Raw genomic sequence first — 20,000 nt, forward strand, 5'->3', positions numbered from 1 at the left:
AAAAATCTGAAAACCCACTCCGTGGGAGTACCTCCTGTGCAGCTTCCCTTCGCAGGGCAGCTCACCGGATGATGGGATTGGGGCAAAGCCTTCGGGACCCCAATCTTTGATAGGAGGGAAACCACGGGGTAACATCCCTGGGTCAGATTGCGGGAGAGTGTGTCGGAGTGGTGCTGAGGTGTCGTCCACCAGACGGCGGTCTCCTTGGGTTAACCTGAGGCGGTCCCTTCGGGTGGGTGCCTGGAATGTCCTATCCCTAAGAGAGGATGATCACCTGTCTCTGTTATCATCTGAGCTCAAGCGTTTGGACATCGGGATTGCAGCTCTCTCTGAGGTTCGGAGACCGGATTGCGGCGAGATAATGGTGGGTGGTTACACCTACTATTGGTCTGGTCGCTCTGATGGTTACCATACCCAAGGAGTTGCTGTAGCTGTGGCCAATAAGCTGACCCCAATGATAATTGAGGTAACACCGGTCAACGAGCGTATTATGAGATTAAGGATTCGTCACTCCTTAGGTGTCATTTCCCTGGTCTCTATTTATGCTCCGACTGAGGCGAGTGATCTTACCGTGAAGGATGCATTCTATGCCACACTCGAGTCTGTGGTTGATCAGTGCCCCAGACGAGATACACTTCTAGTCTTGGGGGATTTCAATGCATCGACTGGAACTGATAGGGATGGTTATGAGGTGTGTGTTGGTCCCCATGGGTCAGGAACTATGAACCAGAATAGCACTAAGTTCCTTGACTTTGCAAGAAGTCATGGACTTAGGGTGGCTGGTTCATGGTTTCAACGCCCGCAAGCTCATCGCTGGACTTGGTATTCCAACGCTGGCGGTGTGGCAAAGGAGATTGACCATGTCCTCATTGACGGTCGTTGGAGGATGATCCAGAACTGCAGGGTCTACCGGAGTGCTCAGTTCCTCAATACTGACCACAGGCTTGTTGTAGCAACTCTAAAGCTGCACCTTAAATCCTGGAGAATGGTACCATCCCAGCCTAGGCTGGATGTTGCCAAGCTCAGGGATGAGAGAGTAGCTGAGGAGTTTGCGAACAGGCTGAGTGGACACTTGGGGGGTCTGGGTGCTTTAGGGGGTCCTGAAGAGTTGTGGAGCACCTTCAAGACCACCGTCCTTGATGTTGCCGGTGGATGCCTTGGAGTTCACCGCAGGGCAAAGAAGAATTTTGTCTCTCAAGGGACACTGGATACCATTGACCAGAGTCGCAGGGCCAGGCTGAATGGCAGAGCTGAGCTGTTCACGGAGCTGAGGCGTAAAACTGTACGTGCACTGAGGGTGGACAAGGAGGCCTATGTGCGAGGAATCTGTGAGGGGGTAGAGCATCACCTGTGGACAGGTGATTCTCGTCCCGCTTACAGGGGAATTCGCGCATTACGTTCATCCAAGCCCATCCCTCGGAGCACTGCAGTTCGAGCAGAGAGTGGTAGGCTCTTGACAGAGGAGTCTGAAGTGAAGGCCCGCTGGGCCGGTTACTTTGAGCGGTTGTACCAGGCTGATCCCCCAGCTGTCGAGTTGGACGTCAAGGGTGTTACAATCCCTGTTGCTTACCCTCGAATCAACTGTGGTCCACCATCGCTTGTGGAAACACGGGCTGCGGTGAACCAGTTGAAACGGGGCAAAGCTCCAGGGATCTGTGGCATCCATGCTGAACTTCTCAAGGCTGGTGGAAATGCTGCACTCGTGTTGTTGCATGCAGTTTTGTGCTCTGCCTGGAACACAGGCATCATCCCAACTGACTGGAAGAGGGGCCTTGTTGTCCCTCTCTGGAAAGGGAAGGGTGATCGCCAAGACTGCAACAACTACCGAGGGGTGACGCTGCTCTCAGTGCCGGGCAAGGTCTTTGCTCGGATAATTCTTGATAGGGTTCGCCACCATCTGCTTGAGCACCAGCGTCCAGAGCAGTCAGGCTTTACACCAAAGAGGTCAACGGTTGACCGTATCCTTGCTCTTCGTGTCCTCACTGAACGCAGACGAGAGTTTCGGTAGGGGCTGCTTGCAGCCTATGTTGATCTCTGTTAAGCGTTCGATTCAGTGAATCGGGATGTCCTCTGGAGGATTCTTGGTCTTCGTGGGGTGCCACCGAAACTGATCGATCTGATGTCTGAACTCTACTCTGGTACTGAGAGTGCTGTGAAGTGTGGTGGTACCGCCTCTGACTTATTTCCAGTTGTTACTGGAGTTCGTCAGGGATGTGTACTTGCCCCCACACTTTTCAGCACTTGTATGGACTGGATTTTGGGAGGATGTCGGAGAGATCAAGTTCCGCCGCATCGTTTGGCAATGTCAAGATCTCGGACCTTGATTTTGCAGATGATGCAGTCATCTTTGCGGAGACTTTAGACATCCTCTTGGGGGCCCTCGAGGTGCTGAATGAGGAGTCGGAGCCGTTGGGATTACGGATTTCTTGGGTCAAAACAAAGATCCAGGCTTTCGGTGACATCTTGGATGCTGCTGTCCTGTCTGTGTCTGTTTGTGGTGAGGATGTTGAGGTCGTGGATAGATTCACTTACCTTGGCAGTGATATTCATGTCTCCGCAGGTTGTGAGCCGGAGGTCAATAGACGTCTGGGTCGGGCCTGGGGAGTCATGGATTCACTGGATCATGGGGTGTGGCGCTGCCGGTACCTGTGCGGGAGGACGAAAGTCCGAGTCTTCAGGTCCTTGGTACTTCCAGTCTTGCTCTATGGGTGCGAGACTTGGACTTTGACCAAGGATCTGAGACGGAGACTTAATTCCTTTGGTACCAGGTCTCTTCGGAGAATCCTTGGCTATCGCTGGTCGGATTTTGTGTCCAACGAGCGGTTGCTGAGAGAGACTCGGATGAGATTTGTTACCTGCATAGTCCGTGAGCGTCAGCTGCGGCTTTATGGACATGTGGCTCGTTTTCCTGACGCTGATCCTGCTCACCAGATTCTCTCAGCGAGGAGTCTCATGAGTGGGAGGAGGCCAGTGGGCCGACCACGTGCCTCATGGTTGCAGCAGGTTGACCATCATCTCAAGGAGATGGGGATGGGCCTGGCATCTGCCTGGGGGATGGCCAGACGGAGGCCCCTGGAGTACCGGCGGAAAGTGGACGCAGCGACGCGCTGTTCTGGCACATGCTCCCATACCTGACCTGATATATATATATATATATATACATATATATATATATATATATATATATATATATATATATATATATAGATGTATATATATATGTATATGTATATATATATATATATATATATATATATATATATATATATATATATATATATATATGTATATGTATATATAAGTGTATATATGTATGTATATATATATATATATATATATATATATATATATATATATATATATATATATATATATGTAAGCCTGGTGTTGGCGCAGTGGTTTGGGCAGCGGCTTGGGATCCAAGAGGTCCTGAGTTCAAGCCCCGTTGCGCCACTGAATTAATACACCAGGGGGTTGACTCAGCCTGTCATCCTTCCGAGGTCGGCGAAATGAGTACCAGTTTACTGGGCCGGTGTATACCCCGGTTAAAATAGGTGTACCATATCCCTGTGTTGTAAGAGGTGACCAGGGTTGCGTCAGGAAGGGCATCCGGCGTAAAACATGTGCCAAATCACAATGCGGATCATACGGATGATCCGCTGTGGCGACCCCGAACGGGAGCAGCCGAAAGAAGAAGAAGAAGATATATATATATGTATATTCTAGCAAATACCAGCCGTCGCTTCGCTGATGAGAATACTGAAGGTGGGGGAGAAAATGAAGGGGAGAGAGGGCGAGGGATGGGGGTGAGAGGAAGAAGGAGTAAGGGGGTGTGTGGGAACAAGGAGGGAGGGAGAGTGAGGGTTCAGGTGGGGAAAGGGATGGCAGCATGAGGTGAGAGGAAGGGAAGGCAGACGTGCAGTGGAGTGTAAATTCTGATTCATACTGTATCATCAAAATGATTCTGCATAGAATAGCAGTGAAGATGGAAACAAAATAACGTCTGAAATCCATTTTCTACTGATCATACGATAATACACCGCCCAAACATGTCTGGAGATGAACACAGTCTGGAGACAAATACCTCCTGGACAAATCCAAATGCAAACACTGCCCAGAGACAAACACCACCCAGACACGTCTGGAGACAAAACCCGATGGACGCGTCCAGATCCAAGCCGCCCGGAGCCAAACACCACCCAGACACATCTGGAGACAAACTCCCTACCGGACATATACACCGCTCAGACACGTCCAGAGCCAAACACGACCCAGACACGTCTGGAGACAAACTCTCTACCGGACATAAAGACCGCTCAGACACATCCAGAGATAAATACCACCCAGACACGTATGGAGACAAACACCATCCATACAGGTCAAGAGACAAACACAGGGATTGGGGTGGAGGTGGGGAGTGGAGGTAAGAGCGAGAGAGAGAAAGAGACAGACAGACAAGGTTGGGGGGAGGGGAGTTGGCAAAGAGAAAATGTTGTGCTTTATGAACACACATTTGCGCGCTCACACACACACACACACACACACGTAGACTCTCTCACTCTCTCCCTCCCTCTCTCTGAAAGGACTGTCTGGTAAACCCTCCAATCCACTTTTTTTATGATCCTCTTGAGGAAGTTCAGACACTCAAACTCCTGGTTCGAACTACCAGCCATGATTATCGATTCTTGAGCAAACCAGTTTTCGAAGTTGGCCTCCAAAGCCATCCCAAAAGCCAGCTGGCCTCCAAAGCCAAAGCCAGCGCTGCCAACTGGGCATCGTCCATTGAGCAATGTCCTTCTTTGTCACTGCTGAACTCTTATCCATCGACAAGGCCTTTATCTGCAGCCTGATGGAGTACAGCTCTCCCCTCTGTTGCTTTTGTTCTGTTACATCCTGAGTTTTAGCTCTTCGACGAGCCTAGACTTTGATTACAAAAAAAACACACCACTGAAAGATGATTTCCATCCCAAACATTTGAAGGTTCCCGACAGTTATCGTTCGCAATACTAGAATGCAATCTTGTGATGTCAAAATACTGTTCTCCACAATAAAGTACAGTATTATATTTAAATTGGGGAAAAGTATCTTTGTCAGAATCCGGATTACAATGATGCTTTCAAAATCAACGGCGCAGAGTACAATTCCGTCACACAGATATTGATGGGCCACGAAAAGAAATCCAATATAATTTATCAACCTGGTCAACTTCTTATCATAAACTGACACCTCAGTGTATTCATTAACAAATGGTTGAAAACAATCATTCCTATAACGTATAAATAACAGGTCTCTAAATTATCCTCTATGTTGGAGAGGAGGAGAGGGGCAGGAGAAGATGTAATTCCATCACGATGGAACCCATGCATGCCTTTCACAAAAACCCAGTGAAGTGATGTTGCCTGGATACAGAAACACAATAATGTAACACATCAGTTTACCAAGCAGGGAATCATTGTAGAAAACGTCAGGTATTTCTCTTTGTTCTCATGACCACTTGTCATGGAAATGTTCTCGTTAATTCCCTTCTGACGGTTTAATTGCTCTTCGTGCTTGCATCCATATTCATGGAAGCATATGCCTTCTAATGTACAATCATACTACCACTACTAATCTTCGTGACCAGCGAAGGGGGCGTAGCGACCTCTTGGGGGAGTTGACCCTTTTGCGCTTCGTCGCCTTGGCACTAGTTGGGGGAATGTGAGGTGAGAGCAGGAATTTGGAATTTTTGGCGAGAGTGCTGCCGATAGCTCGCCTGCTCTTCGCAAAGGACACCGTGGGATCTTCAATGTCCATCAAGTAATGTCTGCAGACGGTACGCCCACTTAACGTCCAATTGAATCATAGTAGGGGCCATCTATTCATTTAATGAGCAGGTACAGTGGAATTTTTGACCCCCACAGCATTTCCCCTGTACGCTCAACGTACTCAATGGTTTGGACCAACCACTTATATTTGCAATTAAGTTTTAATACCAAGAAGTAGTCACTTAAAATGGCAGAAACGTTCATTACATACTCTGCACACTTTCAGCTTCAACCGTCATCGTCGACATTCTTATGCAGCACGTTACTATGTGTAAGCATCAGTTCTTGCAGAAGCATGGCTGTGCAGATGATGCAGTGTTCCTTGGGAGTTGATCAGGAATTTGGCATTTTTTTTAAGAATGCTGGCATTAGCTCGCCTAGTCTTTGCAAAGGACACCGCGGGATCTTTAACGTCTACCAACGGCCACCGCTGACTTAACATCCTCCCTATGGATGGCACACACATTGACATCTCACTCTGCCTGCGAGCGAAACACCAGGTTGATAAGTTTTATGGCTAGGCTGAAATTCGAATCCAGGCTCGACATACTTTCAGGGCTGGGCTGCAGTTGTGTAAGCAGAAGAAAACAATGTACAAAATTAAAAAAAATTTATGATCCTCTTATTTTTTTGAAATTTTGAAAATGATTTCAAAATTAAAATTTTGTACATTAATGTACAAAAATAAACAAAAAAAATGACCGTTTTTACAGCCATTTTTCCCTGCTGTGCAGGGGTTTGGCTTTTTCTTGAGGCAATGTTTTATGGCCGGATGCCCTTCCTGACGCCAATTAATGTACAAAAAGAAACAAAAAAAATTAAAAAGCACGAAATTCCTCTTGAGCCAATTAAACATCTTGGACCTAAAAGTTCAAACTGCTTTTGGAGATGATGTCATTATGTGGAGCATTACGCCTCTGAACCTTATTTTGGTGTCATAGTTTATTTCGACAAATTCTTTGGTTTATTTAAATAATTTCAACATAAGGTGTACCCAACGATATTCCATTCGTTGAAAATGATTTCGATGCACTTAATTACCATTCCGTAATTAAGTGAGACAATGCGTGAACGGTTTGAAGACGATCATGGAGGATTCAGTCGATATCATCCCTCATATTGGACTTTAACTTAGTGGAGAGCTTTGTAACGATACATTCATTCGTCATCACACATTTCTGCGTCTATTCCAGTTTGGAATTTTTATCATTATTATAATTGGATGAATCAACACCTCCCATGATATTCCTGCACTTCATGGAGTGTTTGACATGCTTGGTAAGGGCTGAAGAAATTGCAGGAAGGTTAAAGATGTACTTTTGAAAAGTTAGAAAGTTTTTCTTCTGAATAGATCCAAAGCTAAACAACCTTGTTATTCAAATCAGGCATCATCTTTGCTTTCTTTCACAAGTACATTACCCAATATGGTCTGCATGTGCTTTTTTCCTCAATGATTGTTTGATGCTATGCTTCCAAGAAGTTGAACTCCCATGCCCATGATCTGTGTCTAAGTCTGTTGTGCAGTTTGGACTTTGTATGTAGTTATTCATTAACTAATTAAAATATGACACAGTGCGTTGTTTAACATCTGTAACGGAGATGGAGGCAGATGGGACATCTGGCTATCGTCTCTTCATCTCTTCCCTGTGACAGGGTTCTGTATTTCAAATCTTGGCAAAAAGATAAAAGCTAGTCATTATATATATATATATATATATATATATATATATATATATATATATATATATATATATATATATATATATATATATATATTGTTATGGATTTCAGAATGTGGTCTGATGAATGCATCTACACATCCAGGTCCTCAGACAGATATTTCCTTAAATGCATGTTCAGATTAGCCCAATCCCCATGTCTAATGGGATCTCAAATATGATGCGTTGAGAAGGGTAAAGGATGGATCTCCTCTCTTATGGGAAGCTTTTTTTCTTTACGGCAGACACGTTTACACACATTTATTTCACGCGCTCTGAAGCCCGCCCTCATTTTTCCTCAGCAACATTCTTCCACGAGCTCTGAAGCCCGCCTTTTTTGAGAGCGCACGGGTCGTCATGGTAACCGTGCCCCAGGGGGGCGGGTGAGCTTGGGGCGGACGGCACCCCACGGAGACGGCCCAGGGATATAAAAACGAGCGAGAGAAAGCATGAAGTACGTTCTGTGAGGAGAGACGTTCTGAGATATAAAAAAGAGAGGAAAAAGTGAAAGAGGGACGTTCTGAGGAGAGAAAAAGTCTGAGGAGAAAAAGTGAGGAGAGGAAAAGCGAAAGGAGACAGGAAAAAGCAAAGGGTGAGAGAAGCGACCAAGAAGCGGGTGTCTGACCAGCGCCGACGAGACAATTCGCCCTTCCAGTGTTTCGGCAAGCGAGCGTGTGGTGTGCGTGTGGGTGTGAGCAGTGCCACCAACAAGTGAGGCACGGGTCGATCACCAACAACACCAGGGTCTAAACCCGCGACGGACGATCGCGGTGCCCTCCAGACGTCGACTGGAATTCAAGGCTGCCCCCCGAGAGGGTGCACGGCAAGGCTGGGTGCTGGCGACGGACGTGACACGCACACATTTTCAGGACGTTTTCGCTTCACGGACGACTTTCTGGTGAGCGAGACGATTCTCCCCCCCCCCCCACCATGAATGATCTGCTGGGTACCCTTGTCTGTATTTAGCTGTAAGTAAGTCAACCCCTGATAAGCATCTGCTCTTTGTCTTTTTCCTGGCATTTTGATTGATTTTGCTTTGAAATTCATTCCTTATTTACCTCAGAAAATAAAAAGTTATTTTTCTTTATTTATTTTATTATTAATAAATTATTTGTTGACTTCCAACATGTCCCTGTTTGTCCTTTCCTTCCATTGGTCAAGCATTGTTCAAACCGAGATAGACTGGGAGGTAATTACCACAGATTTGACCAAAAAATCGTCGGCACGCACCAGCGGTTAAAACGCTCGGTCGCCCTAATTAAAATCTAATCAGATAACATTGGTGCTTTGGCGAGGGCACACTTCCCGCTCAGGTAACCACGTGACCTCTAGTTAAACGGAATAATTACACGGTGGACACTGGAACTTGTGGTTAACTGGGTGGTGTTCGTGGTTTTAAAACAACCCACCGTACCACAACGTTAATTGTGAGTGGTGGCTCCTGGTCCTGCTCTACCGAGGATAACCGGGGATTAATCCATCCCCCTGAGTGACAAGCTGGTGTCTCACTAACCGTCACCGCAACAATATAATGCACATAAAAACTGCATTGGATAGAAAAAAATGGACCATGTTGAGGGAGGCCATCATTCTGCAGTGGATTGAAAAGGCTGGTCAAGTCAAGTTGCATGCTGTTGGACCCCAACATTCACATTTCCACTATCGGTGGACTATTCGCGATTCATAAAATGTGACCTGCTTCTACATTCGTGGTCCTGTGCTTCACGTACTCACAGTTTTTTGCGGGCATATCTTTGCAGCCCTGTGATTCACTGATTCACAGTTTTTCTGACCTGCTTCTACTTTTGTGGTTTTTCATGGGCGTATTCACAGTTTTTACTTCCGCCAGCGAAGGTGAAGAAGGTTATGTTTTCACCCCTTTCTTTCTGCTTGTCTGTCTGTTTGTCTGTTTGTGTACAGAATATCTCAAAAAGTTTTAGACGGATCTGGATGAAATTTTGTCGATCAGTTTGGTGTGTGACACGGACGAACTGATTAGACTTTGGTGAAGATCCGGATCCGGATGCGACGACCAGAATTTTTTGGGTGACTCTTCACCATTGAGAGATCAGGGCCAAAAACGATATATAGCATGATTTCTCAAAAAAAAAATAGCCTGGTGTTGGCGCAGTGGTTTGGGCAGCGGCTTGGGATCCAAAAGGTCCTGAGTTCAAGCCCCATTGGGCCACTGAATTAATTCACCAGGGGGTTGACTCAGCCTGTCATCCTTCCGAGGTCAGCGAAATGAGTACCAGTATACTGGGCCGGTGTATACCCCGGTTAAAATAGGTGTACCATATCCCTGTGTCGTAAGAGGCGACCAGGGTTGCATCAGGAAGGGCATCCGGCATAAAACATGTGCCAAATCACTATATGGATTATACAGATGATCCGCTGTGGTGACCCCGAACGGGAGCAGCCGAAAGAAGAAGAAGAAGCATGATTTCTCAAAAAGTTGTTGACAGATTCGGATGAAACTTGGTGGACATGTTGGGTGTGTGACAAAGAATGACTGATTCAATTTAAGTGAAGATCCGGATCCCAATCCATGATCTGATAACTTTTTTTAAAGTGATTCTTCACCAATGAGAGAAAGGGAAAAACCAATATATTGCACAATATCTCAAAAGGTTGTGGACAGATTCGGACGAAATGTGGTGGACAAGTTGGGTGTGTGACAAGGAAGAATTGATTAAATTTTGATGAAGATCCAAATTTGAATCCGGATACGATAATTATTTAATTTTTATCGTGATTCTTCACCATTGATAGATCGGCCCAAAAACGATATAGTACTGTATAGCATTATATTTAAAAAATGTATTGGGCCCGATATGTTCCCTTGGATAAGGCATTACATTGCGGAGGTATGCGCTCTACCGAGTGCCCTTCTAGTTCTGTCCTGCTTCTACATTAGTGGTTCTGTGCTTTGGTTTTTCATGGGCGTATTCGCAGTTTTTCTGATGTGCTTCTACATGTGTGGCTCTGTGCTTCACGTATTTGTGGTTTTTCTGATCTTCTTCTACATCCATGACCCTGTGCTTCACGTATTCGCGGTTTTTCATGGCCATACTCGTGTGTTTTTTTGACCTGCTTCTACATTTGTGGTTTTGTGCTTTTGTTTTTCATTGGCGTATTTGCAGTTTTTCTGATCTGCTTCTGCATTTGCGGCTCTGTGCTTCAATTTTTCACTGGCGTATTCGCAGTTTTTCACGTGATTTTTGATTCACACGCTTCCGGGAACCTATCCCACCTTTTCCCATTGAAACAATGCCCCAACATTCACAGATTTCGCATTTGCAGAATTTTTTTTAGGAACGTATCCCCCACAAATGATGGGGTCCTACAGTACTGCATGTACTCACACCCATGAAGCCTGGCATGAAAGTTATTTGGAAAGTTTGATAATACCATAATATTCTCAGTCCCCAAACAACGGTTCATATAATATAGGAATTAAAACAAGAAAAAACATGTAGATAAACATTGCAGATGGGAAAAATGGCATAATACATCATCTCAAAATTTTCTCAGGATGATGAGATTGTAAAATTCCCATCATATCTCTTGAGGACACTTTTGTAAGGTGATTGCTAAGTTATTTTTTAAAGGGTTAAGGTAATCAATTAAATATGTCCATAGATACCCCAAAACAAGGTTCATACATCATGAACAACACTGCAAGTCATCATAATGGCATGAAAGTCATCATGTATTTGCGTTTCAAACAGCATATTGTGTAAGTGAATGTCATGCACCTTTATGTTTTGAAACACAACCTGTGCAGTTTAAAGAGGACATGCACCAGAGCAGGAGTAGTCTTTAATTGTCATGTCACGAATCATTAAAAAAATGTGACTCATATCTGAGTCTCTGACCTGAGTATTCCAAGCCTAGTATACACCACAAACACATTATATGGGACTTACATAACCGTTAGGGTCGTGTACAATTTTTGTTTTTTAGAACACAGCATCGTCACACTTTTACAAAGTCCTCTCCATCACCTCTACTCTCACACAACTGGACCCCACCTCCCTGTACCTTTACCCATTGGTTAAATGCACAGATGGATCATGGTAAAGTGGAGCTTGTCCAAATTTTTTTGTTGTTGCATAGCACACAAGAGTTATGCTCCATGACATGTGCGAAGGCAGAGACTGGCTATCTTTGTTCCACATGACATAAACATGTGTTTCATAGGCAAAGACTGGCTTTCTTTGTTCCACATGACATAATCATGCAGAAACTGGCAATATTTGTTCCACGTGACATAAACATGCGTTTCATAAAGCATATTGGTTAAGTGAATGTCCTGCACCTTTATGTTTTGAAACTGGTATTTGTAAAGATCTTGAAACGAGTTTAAGAACCTCAAAAGTTGGAATAAATAAATAAAAATTGAGGAAGGAAGTCTGAAAGTACCATCCTCTCCGCTTCCTCGTCAAGGCTTAAAAGGTTGTTTTTTTTTGGCTCTTTTAAGGTTTCAATGCAATGCTTGAACAATTGAGATTATTACTCAAGGCAGCTTCATGAAATGTGCCGCTGCAACAAAAACCTTTCCTTTGTAGAGGAAGCTGCTAAATATATAGTTGGAGAGGAAGTGAAATGGCGGACAAAGAAGGCTGGCATTTAAGGCTGCTTTTGCCCATGATAATTTATTTAAATTGTTAGGCAATTATTATGAGCAGAGGAATTTTACAAAGCAGGGGGAAGAGATGTTAAAGAGGGAGAAGGTATTCACAAGCAGTGCAGCACTTGTATGCGCAGTTCAGCAAACAAAGACTATATTCGCCCCATCTATCAGTTCAGGTTACCTCGAGCTGTTTACTGTGCACTTGATTCCTCTATAAACTGGTCAACTTTCCTTGCCACACTTACTGGCAAAATATTTCACATACCATATCAAAAAATCGATTTAAATCGAAGCTCTTAATCTCTATACATGGCCTCATATGGGGGGGGGGGGGTGGTGACTGAACTGTGGTGTGTATGAACACTTGTAACTCTGTCGTACAAGATGGTGTGGAGGTTACGTACCTATCTCAGTTGCCTTGCCTGGGTTTGAACCTCGACCCAATTATAAACTATCGGATTGGTGCTTCACACCCACGTTGTTTTATGAATGCGCATGCCATCCCTTCAATGGAGGTTAATGTTGATGCTTCGTCAGCTAGCATTATAATTGGTGGATCCTTAAAGATCCCACGCTGAAGAGTTATCGAGTTATTGCCGACACCCTAAAGAAATTACAAATTTTTGCCAAAACTGGAGGTAGCAATGGCACGTTCTTCTCAGATACTCTTTGACACCTGGTTACACGAGTTGCTGCTATGTCGAAGTCTGATTGTTGTGCAGAAACCATCTTGCATACTATATGCAAATTCACACATCCATGTATTTACAGGAAATACACTACATGGTCAAAAGTATGTGGAACCCCTTCTAATTAGTTGATTCGGCTATTTCAGCCACACCCATTGCTGACAGGTGTATAAAATGAAGCACACAGCCATGTAATCTCCAAAGACAAACATTGTCAGAAGAATGGGTCATACTGAAGAGCTCAGTGACTTTCAAAATGACACCATAATTGGATGCCACCTTTCCACCAAGTCAGTTCATCAAATTTCTGCCATGCTAGAGCTGCCCCGCTCAACTATAAGTGCTGTTATTGTGAAGTGGAAACGTCTTGGAGCAACAACAGCTCAGCCACGAAGTGGTCGGCCACACAAGCTCAGAGAACAGGACTGCCGAGTGCTGAAGCGCGTAGCACGGAAATCTCGTCCGTCGTCGGTTGCAACACTCACTACCGGGTTCCAAACTGCCTCTGGAAGCAATGTCAGCACACGCACTGTTCGTTGGGAGCTTCATGAAATGAGTTTGCATGGTCGAGCAACCACACACAAGCCTAAGATCATCATGCGCAATGCCAAGCGCCGGCTGGAGTGGTGGAAAGATCACCGCCATTGGACTCTGGAGCAGTGGAAACGCATTTTTTGGAGTGATGAATCACACTTCACCATATGGCAGTCTGATGGACTAATCTGGGTTTGGCAGATCTCAGGAGAATGATACCTACCCGAATGCATAGTGCTAACTGTAAAGTTTTAAGGAGAAGGAATAATGGTCTAGAGCTGTTTTTCATGATTTGGGCTAGGCCCCTTAGTTCCAGTGAAGGGAAATATTAATGCGAGACCATACAATGACATTCCAGACTATTCTGTGCCTCCAACTTTGTGGCAACAGTTTGGGGAAGGCTCTTTCCTCTTTTAGCATGACAATGCCCCCATGCACAAAGCGAGGTCCATACAGAAATGGTTTGGCCAGATCGGTGTGGAAGAACTTGACTGGTCTGCACAGAGCCCTGACCTCAACCCCATCGAACACCTTTGGGATGAATTGGAACACCGAATGCGAGCCAGACCTAATCGACCAACATTATTGCCCAACCTCACAAATGAGGGGGCTGTTATAACACTACTAAATGACCTCATTAAACGCCTTCTTCTTGTTACTCTTGTGGCTGAATGGGAAGCAAATCCCCACAACAATGTTCCAACATCTAGTGGAAAGCCTTCCCAGAAGAGTGGAGGCTGTTATAGCAGCAAAGGGGGACCAACTCCATATTAATGCCCATGATTTTGGAATGAGATGTTGGACAAGCAGGTGTCCACATACTTTTGACCATGTAGTGTATGTGAATGGCAATTATTGGCTATGAAGGGAAAATAATATTATTGTCAGTCGTAATGACTCATCGCTGTGGATACACAAGTCATTTGGTTTTCCTTTCACATGCAAAGACATTGGGAGAGATTCTTTGTGATTGACTTTTTTTTTGGATACAATGTCGAGGCTCATGTTCGAGCTAATACACAGAAACATATGACGAGGCAGGAGAAAATAGGGGTGGGAGAGGGAAGCAAAAAATAGTGGGGAACAAAGACAGCACGAGACCTGTGGAAGGAGAGGGATGGGGTGGGGTACACGGAGTAAACAAGATGGTACCACATGGACTTTCAGGAAGGAAAACAGGGAATTTGAAGGAGATGAGTTTGGGGTGGATAAACGCTGGTAGTAAAGTTCAATATTTTGAATGGGGGAAGATATGAGATGGTGGTGAACAGTGGTTTTGAAGACGGGGAGGGGAGGAGTGTGATTGAAGAGAGTGTGGGAGTTTGTTCCAGAGGTGGGGAAAAAAAATGATTCGGATGAAAAGACATCGTCACATGTGTTCAATTACCTCATTTGGTGCTACCCCAAAAATAACCTCCCGATACAAGTTTCAAATAATTACTTTGCAAAAATAATACATTTTTTTTGACAACAATGCTGATCGCCTCCGTTTGTAACATGCAAAATCGAAGATTTTTCAAGTATATTTGTTTTTCGATTTTGTTATTCTGTCTGTCTGTTTGTCTGTCTGTCACCTACAGGTCACAATTTTAAACCGTTCTTCACGAAACTTCACCACATGGTAGTTTGTCATAAGTTTGCCAATTATTTTTGCGGTCAATGTGGACCAAAAGGTCAACATAAGTCCAAGGTCAACAACTAAGTTGGTGTTTCTAAAATCCTCAATTTTCATCCCATTGACTTGAAATTTGAAGAGGATTTGCACATCAGGTCACTGATTTCAACTCGCCAATTATTTTTGAGGTTAACTTTGTTTTATGGATTTTGCAAGTTTCGTACTCTGCGTGACACTTTCTTGTTGTTTCTTGGCAGGAAAAAAAATTAACAAGTTGATCGCCTCCATTTGTTTGTGTGTTTGTTTGTCTGTCCACTCGCCTCCAGCCCAAACCGCTCAACGGATCACTCTAAAATTTTCAGAGATTAATGTCACTGACCCTGCGATGGTCCAGCATTGAGGTTTCGTAAAATTTGATCGATCAAAAAGGTCTACATAGGCCAATAGTCCAATTTGAGCCAAATTTTCTAAAAACCTCAAATTTCATCCGATTGACTTTAAATTTGAACATTATTTGCATTTTAGGTCAGGGAATTCAACCATCTATTGTTTTGAGGTTATCCACGGTAAAAAGGTCAACATAGGCCATAATGTCAACCCAAAATAAGGCAAATTTTTTAATTGTTTTTAAAATTGTCAATTTTCATCTGATTGACTTGACATTTGAACACCATTTGCATATCAGGTCAAGTAATTCAACCAACTATTAATTTTGAGGAAAACAGGCCAAAAGTTCGACAATGACCAAAAGGGTCAACATAGGCCAAATTTCTAAAATCCTCAATTTTAATCCAATTAACTTGAAATTTGAAGAGCATTTGCATAAAAGGTCACTGAATTCAACCACCTACTAATTTTGAGGTAATCATAGGCCAATAGGTCAACATAGGCTAAAAGGCCAATTTGGGCAAAATTTTCGAAAATCCTTAATTTTAATCCAATTAACTCGAAATTTAAAGAACATTTGCATATCTGGTCAGTCAATTCAAACACGTATTATTTTTGAGGTCAACATCCACCAAAAGGTCAAAATAGAGCAAAAAGTTCAACACTGGCAAAATTTCTAAAATTGTCAATTGTCATCCAATTGACTTGAAATTTATACAGGCTTTTCATATTAGCTCACTGACTATAACCATCAATTCTTTTTGAGGTCAGCACATGCCAAAATGTCAACATAGGCTCAACAACTTAGGATCACTTTCTAAAATCCTCAATTAGCATGATTGATGTGAAATTTGAAAAGGAGTTACATATCAGGTCAAAAAATTCAACCACCAATTAATTTTAAGGTCAAAAGGTCAACACTGGCCTAATTTCTAAAATTGCTAGATAGGGCCAAAACTATAAATAACTAAACATATGTGTGTAAATATATATATATATATATATATATATATATATATATATATATATATATATATATATATATATATATATATATATATATATATATATATATATATATATATATATTGTTACGAATTTGGAATTCAATCGCACACAACATACAGGTTCCCTTAGTCAGCTATGTCGATAAGTGCATGTTCCCTCGATAGCTCACCTTCCATTGTTTAAATGTTTTGAAATCGATTAGATGTGCTGCCGATCGATTTAATAGTTAGGGAGCAAACAATGGAGACATCCCTCCCCCTCTTCTGCGAAGAGGAAGAAGAACCCTGCGGTGATGTCAACAACTCCCTCCCACCCGTGGTTGAGCGGAGGGTGGATCACGATGGCATGAGTCACGCTGGGTGCGGGGGATGGGTGCAAAGGATAAAGAGGACATCTTTTCTTTGTTGAAAAAGAATCCCAAAAGAGCTCGTGAAAGTCCAGTAAAAGGAGCCCCGTGGGAGTCCCGTGGTAGGGCTGAGTTCGTGGGCTGAGTTTGTGGGAGTCCCGTGGCAGAGGTCGTGTGCTGAGTCCCGTGGGAGGAGTAAACTTTTTGCTTCGGCAGTTGGGGGAGTCGGGAGGAAGCCAGAAGCCAAGGAGCTGCGTGGAAGTCCGGGCGTCGCGAAGGAGACGCAAGCTGGAGGCGCAGCCTTGCCTGCTGTGTCGCGCAAACCACGCGTTCGTGTGGAGAGAGCCGGGGAGAGCTCGCCTGCCACACGGAAGGCCCGAGCTCGACCGCGCCGATGCAAGCTGCCGTGGGGAAGGAGCATTGCGGGTCGCCCAAGCGTGTTCGTGTGGAGAGAGCCAGAGAGAGCTCGCCTGCCACACGGAAGGCCCGAGCTCGACCGCAGCTACGATAGCTGCTGTGGGGAAGGAGCATCGCGGGTCGCCCAAGCGCGTTCGTGTGGAGAGAGCCGGAGAGAGCTCGCCTGTCACACGGAAAGCCCGAGCTCGACCGCGGCTACGCTAGTTGCTGTGGGGACGGGACATAGCGGGTCGCCCAAGCCAGACACCACAAGGGTGCAGGTAACCTGCAACGGTCTCGTGGGACTCGTTCGGTCTGCCAAGTCCCACGCCATAAAGACCCAAGAGGTCCAGTCTGACCCCATTGACTTTGATGGGGTCTTTTTTCTGCTTTTCTTTCGAATGAATGTTGTGGCGCCGAGTCCCGTAAGTAAAACTGTGTCAGTGACTGTACATTAATAATTGCTTATAGACGGTTGTAGTTCTTTTGTCGTGCTTTTGTTGCTTGTATAATTGCATACGTGTTTCATTATAATAAATGTCCTTGTGTAAATGTAAACCTGCTCGTTTCGTCCATTCCCTCATTGACTGAACATTTCGTGTGTTGGGAGTTAGCCGTTGGTTTGCCGTAATAGTGGGACATTTGGACCGACGGTTCTCGGCGATTACGCCGCTCGGAATCGCGCACGGACAGGCTCGCCCTGGCGGTTTGTTCCGTACGAGATCTGTCGAGGGTGGAATACCCCGGCAGTTGGATCACTTGGGTATTTAGGTACATTGAAGATTGGCAATCGAACCTACCCCACGTGATCTGCGGATTGGCGTATTTCGGTTCTTGTACAAGGACCCGTCGCTCGGAGTTATCCGGGTGGCAATCTATATTCCGTGCGATCGGTCGGGCCGACTCGACTTGCGGCTCCGTTCAGAGCGGTCAGTTGGCGGCCGACACCCGGCCTGCAACAATATATATATATATATATATATATATATATATATATATATATATATATATATATATATATATATATATATATATATATATATATACCAGGCGTAGTGGTGTGCGCCTGTAATCCGGCTACTCGGAGGCTTGGGTTGGAGGATCGCTTGAGGATGAGAGCTCTGCGCTGTGCCGCGCTATGAGAGGGTGTAGGGCAGCCCGGAATCATGGCGAAACCCAATCCTTATCCCTATGTTGTAAGAGGCGACCAGGGTTGCGTCAGGAAGGGCATCCGGCATAAAACCTGTGCCAAATCAGTATGCGGATCATAACGGATGTTCCACTGTGGCGACCCCTAATTGTAGCAGCCGAAAGACGAACAACAATATACATATATATATATATATATATATATATATATATATATATATATATATATATATATATATATATATACATACATATATTGAAATATATACATATATTAATGAGATATATATATATATATATATATATATATATATATATATATATATATATATATATATATATATATATTGTTGTGGTTGACGAAATTCGCAAACCACCATTCAGGTCCCTTAGGTGAGATATCTCTGTAAGTATATGTGTAGTTAGGCCCAAACCCGTTGTTTAGAGGGAATAAATGTCATTCATGCGGGCTGCGACCCTTTTAGATAGCCGTTTTTCTTTTACTATCTTTATTTTGGACCAGCCGCCATTACTACCACCACAACCACCACCAACCACGTCTCAACAGCCATCACACAACAACCACCAACCGCAACGCCGCTTCACAACCAACAGCCACGACCTTTACCGTCACATCTCGCTCTCGCAACCATCGCATCACCGCCATTCCCGCGCCGCTTGTGGGCGCCGATCCTGGACTTTGACAGGGCGCGCACCGAGCAGTGGGTGCAAAAACACCAGCCTTTCCGAGAAATCGGATCAAAAACGATTCACGCCCACTTCTGTTCCGTCCTATCAGCGAGCGTGGGGCGATTTGGCCCCGCCTCCAGGTGCGTCGGAGTATAATCGCTATATGCAGATTCGCGGATCAAAAATCATTCACGCCCACTTTTCCTCTGTCCAATGGGGAGCCAGCCAGAGGTGAAGGGTCAAAGGTGAAGAAGCGAAGCCCCGGGGGCTATAAGGGGCCGCGTTCGCTCGCCGAAAAGTAGTTGAGTCAGTCAAGGAGAGTTGAGAAGAGAAGAGTCAGAGAAAGCAGTTGGACGGAGCTGAGAAGAGTGGAGAGTTGGAGAGGTGGCGGCGGCGAAGGCAGTCGAGAGGGCGCTCGTGTCAGAGTCGGGGAGCTGCGGAGAGGGGAGGCCGGTAACGCGACCGAGGTCGCGGTGGAGACGCTCGTCGCGGGACCCAAGCCAGCGAGACATCCTCATTCCCCCCGAGCATCAACAACCCCCTCCTGTTTCCCCCCCGCGCTGAGATAGTGTGAGAAGGGGGCCCCGTTCCCACCCCATTTCCAGGCAGTGCCAGCGAGGCCCGCGGAGTCGGGGCGCCACCGCCATTTTGCGGCTCATCACCAGACGGGTAGGCTCGACGCGGTCTCGGCCCAAGGCCTGTCTGCCCCCCTCATCGTTGAGGGTGGTCCCTTTTTCTTTTGCTTTGAGTATATGTGTTGTCGGCGCCGTCTGTGAAGTAAAACTGTATAAGTGTTGCCGTGTGCTCGGTAGTCGGTAGTAGATCTGCATTGTGTTTCTCTTTTACATTTGCTTTTTGTGCAGAATTGCCGTGTCACTTTTACATTTGCTTTTGGTGTATAATTGTATATGTGTGCTTTCCGTTTGCCGCGGAATAAATGTGCTTTATGTTGAACTGTTTTTCCCGTTTCGCTTCGTCTTTTCTTTAATTGAATCTCCATCTTACTTCACGTAAAGGGTTGGTCGTGG

At 44.9% G+C, this 20,000-nt stretch overlaps 1 long non-coding RNA gene across 1 annotated transcript in view; it reads left to right on the plus strand.

Annotated features, from left to right (window-relative positions):
- Positions 1–7,911: 7,911 nt before the first annotated feature.
- LOC147022730 (uncharacterized) overlaps positions 7,912–20,000 on the plus strand; it is a 52,618-nt gene continuing 40,529 nt past the window's right edge. Inside the window, exon 1 of the long non-coding RNA XR_015059691.1 lies at positions 7,912–8,420. This is a non-coding gene — a long non-coding RNA (uncharacterized LOC147022730). The remainder of the gene's footprint in view (positions 8,421–20,000) is intronic.

Source organism: Eptatretus burgeri, chromosome 7 (genome assembly GCF_056783735.1).
Source record: "Eptatretus burgeri isolate ZD-2024b chromosome 7, Ebu_testis_v1, whole genome shotgun sequence".
Lineage (NCBI taxonomy): Eukaryota > Metazoa > Chordata > Myxini > Myxiniformes > Myxinidae > Eptatretus > Eptatretus burgeri.